Source organism: Aplysia californica, unplaced genomic scaffold (genome assembly GCF_000002075.1).
Source record: "Aplysia californica isolate F4 #8 unplaced genomic scaffold, AplCal3.0 scaffold00086, whole genome shotgun sequence".
NCBI classification, from domain to species: Eukaryota; Metazoa; Mollusca; class Gastropoda; order Aplysiida; family Aplysiidae; genus Aplysia; species Aplysia californica.
Window position 1 is genome coordinate 233,599 of NW_004797356.1, and position 3,879 is coordinate 237,477.

A 3,879-nucleotide genomic window follows, 5' to 3' on the forward strand; every position below is an offset into this window, starting at 1 on the left:
CTTTGGTTGTATGCTCTTTCATTGGATGCCTCACTTTTTGCCGATGTAAAGAATGTATACTTTTGCTCAAGACTGTTGGCATTTGGGAATTAGATTCAAAATCAAATAAGTCAGGCACGAATAATTTAAATACATCGAGGGATGACAAACGTCTTCAACACATCCATAATTCGGGTTAAGGGCTAAAGGTGATGAAGTATTGAAGAGATATCAATCAGGGAATGGCAATTTGTACGAGCTATTCATGATTTTCAGTTTTCAGTGTTCGTGTTTTCCGTGCCCAACTACAATCATTTTTTCGGGGTGAAATGTGATTTTAAAAAAAATAAAATGGATTTATTGTTGCTTGTTTTATAGTTCGTTAGATGGGCCTAGTCGTGCTGATCAAGAAAATATATACTTTTGTACACTTTTGACTTAAAACATTAATGTTATGTCACTTTTAAGTCAAAATCAGTTGCTCGTTTCGTCAATGGCGGCCATATTGGCGGCCATATTTGGTCACATGACTTTGCACATTACGTAATACATCGTTTATCATGTAGGCAATTGCATAACCTTTCTGGAAATGTATGATTATCATATGTTTTACAGGCAACTTTTTCTTTGAACTAAGGAAAACTGTTGCTAAGTTGTCTTTCTCATGCCTCATTTCGCACATTTTGGTGCCATCCTCTTGTCTATTTATATACGTAAGTAATTAATTATCCCCGAAAAATGCCCAAATTCACAACAAAAAACTTGCATAACTTTTGAACCGTTTATCCAATTTTCATGTAGTTTTTTTTTGTATTTCTCAGCTCCTTTAGCTCTATCAAGTGACATATATTTTGGTCAAATTAGTCGTTTTAATTTTTTTTCGTGAAACCCCCTACGACTGCCAGACGGCTATGTTAGCCAGCAGCCTACTTACTACGTGTACTTAATAGGCTACTTAATGATGGCTAGACTGACAAAAGGCAAAAAGTACTTAATTATTTGTAAATTAAATTTTAGTTTGTGTACTTAAGTACATGTATGTATTTGAGACGAAACCAAGGTGCCATAACTGACAGTGACATGCATGTATTTTTAAACCTGAATTAAGTTACCATAATGAGACCTGTGTAGTCATGTTTCTTTACAAACAGCAAGTCAATATGTCAAAGATATAAAATAAAAAAGCAAATTGCTCTCGTTTGGTTCATATTTCGTGAATTTTTTTTGTTAATTCCTCACTAAGATTGCCTCAAATTCTGGGTGCGTTTTACTGTTCATTGATGGGTGGCCATTTTTGGGGGACAATATTTGTGACACATTTGGTATAAACATGTATAATCCTTCTATGATATTTATTCTCACTTCTTAGTTGAAAAGGAGAATGTTCAATGTTTATTGGAATCAAATTGCATTCAAAATGATAAAGAAACAAATTAATGAATATATATACTCTTTTGAACCCCCCCCCTAACCCCCCCCCGAAAAAAAAAAACAACAAAAAAACAAAAAAACTAAACAAGTGTCACTTATGACGCATAGCGTCACCAACTATAGGTGTTTACATTTCTTGTTTGTTTTTTTAATTTATTTTTTTTCTTAGAAAAGTTTCTTCCATATATTTATTGTGTTTTATGGGATACTGTATAATTCTATCGAACTACATGTACTACTTATTTTATCAAGGAAGGCAGATTCTAAGAGTAACAAAGGGTTTAAATTACAGTTTTGTCGTCATATATTTTAGTCATAAGTGTCACGTACTAGATCTAGAGCCTCATACTAGACAGTTGTTTGTTTCCCAATCCTAGAGCCAATGTTTTAAGAAACTGCTTGGCTGCTTCCCAGTGGCGGTGGGTAGTGAAGGGCTCACGGGCTTGAGCCCCTACCCCCTCCCCAACCACCACCCCAACTCTATCCTAAAGTAAATGAACGTTTCTCCATAATGAAATTAGCAGTTGAAACCGTTATGACCTCACGGAATGAACACAGAGTGATCAACCTGGCGGCTTGCTCGCTTATCCAATCACTGTTGTCCCCGCTTACAACTACAGTAACCCAGCAGCCAATCAAATGTCTTTAGGGCTCAGCAAAGACGAGCCCTTTTCCCACAATCCGTCCTTAATGAAACTCTTCTTGTAAAAAGGTAGAAGACTGGGAAAAAATAACAATGTACCGCGGGCTCACGCTCTCCTAGCCCTGACAATGGGGTGAAAGTTTACGACACACTTTCCCCCACAAACACAGATACCCATGCGCTCATTGGTTCTTTGTTGGGTACGTTCAACTTTCTCGACTACACGGCCTAATCCAGCTCATAGAAGTATTATGTTTGAAGTGCTGTGTGTGCATGTTTGTGTGTGTGCATGTTTGTGTTTGTGCTGCTGAGATTTAACAGTTATAACTTTTTCATCACACGAAAACTAATTAGAGGGTATTTGGAGGTGAATCGGCTTCGTCCCCACCATCAACAAGAATTTAACTAAGGACAAAGAAATTGAAAACAAAGGCAACTCTTCTCGTTTGAATGGTTCTCAAACTGCCGTGGCTCACCGTGAGTATAGAAAAATCATCACTGTTTAATTCTTATTGCTTTCTATTTGGTGGTAAAAAAACTGGAAGAAACCTAAGCCCCACCCAAATTTTGGTCCACCCACCGCCACTGCTGCTTCCTACGTTTGAAGAATGTGCACTTGCTTTCCTAGCGAGAATTAAGGCATTTCCCTCATAGGAGATCAGTTTGAACCTGTCGTTATCATCAAATTTCACCTAGAAGCTTTATGTGTATAAAAATTGTGCTTTAAGGTTGAAACCTCTTTAACTGATAAATCTAATACATGTATTAGCAAAATAAGATTACATATAAAGTTTCTTGTTGCTATTGAACTTTCCATGTGCCTTTTAAGTGTTCTTTTTTAGTTGTCATCTGTAATGAGACCATGATCATTATTCACATAATTTGGCTCAAATTATGGAGCACTTGCAAAATATTTAATCTTTTAAACATGAGAATACGAAAGTCGTTATCATCAAATTTCACCTAGAAGCTTTATGTGTATAAAAATTGTGCTTTAAGGTTGAAACCTCTTTAACTGATAAATCTAATACATGTATTAGCAAAATAAGATTACATATAAAGTTTCTTGTTGCTATTGAACTTTCCATGTGCCTTTTAAGTGTTCTTTTTTGTTGTCATCTGTAATGAGACCATGATCATTATTCACATAATTTGGCTCAAATTATGGAGCACTTGCAAAATATTTAATCTTTTAAACATGAGAATACGAAAGTAGAAACAGGTCCTTTACAGAGCAACCCCCCCCCCCCCCCCCCCAGAAAGTTCAAAAAAGCACTTTGTGAATGGCACCTTTTGGTTTCGTCTAATTTATTAACCTAGAGAACCCAGAGAAAGAAAACATGTAGCCTATCGATACAAAAATGGTAGATCGAATCTAATGCATGTAGGCCTATCAGGAAACAGCAAGACGACACACATATAAAACAGAATGTTAAGAAAGAAGTAAAGAAGTAGACAACCTACCACAGCAGCACCCACCAACTTCCCACTGTACTTATCACAGCCAAAAGTCAATGATAAATATTACCAGTATTATTACACACTAGATACAGCCAATCATTCAGTATATTATTATTAGTAGAACAATCATTTCATGGGCTTGTATATATATGATTTAGAAAAAAGAGTAATTGCCTTAAAAAACAGTGCCAGTCGCAGCTTCCAATTGTGTTATTGCGTTTTGTAAATGTCTCATTAGTAATTATTCCGCTAATTAAAATACCGACCCTGAGGGATACAAGTATCTCAAGTCGACTTTTGACGAAATTGGTTTTTTTGGGGTTTTTTTTTTTTTTTTTTTTTTTTTTTTGGGGGGGGGGGGGGGT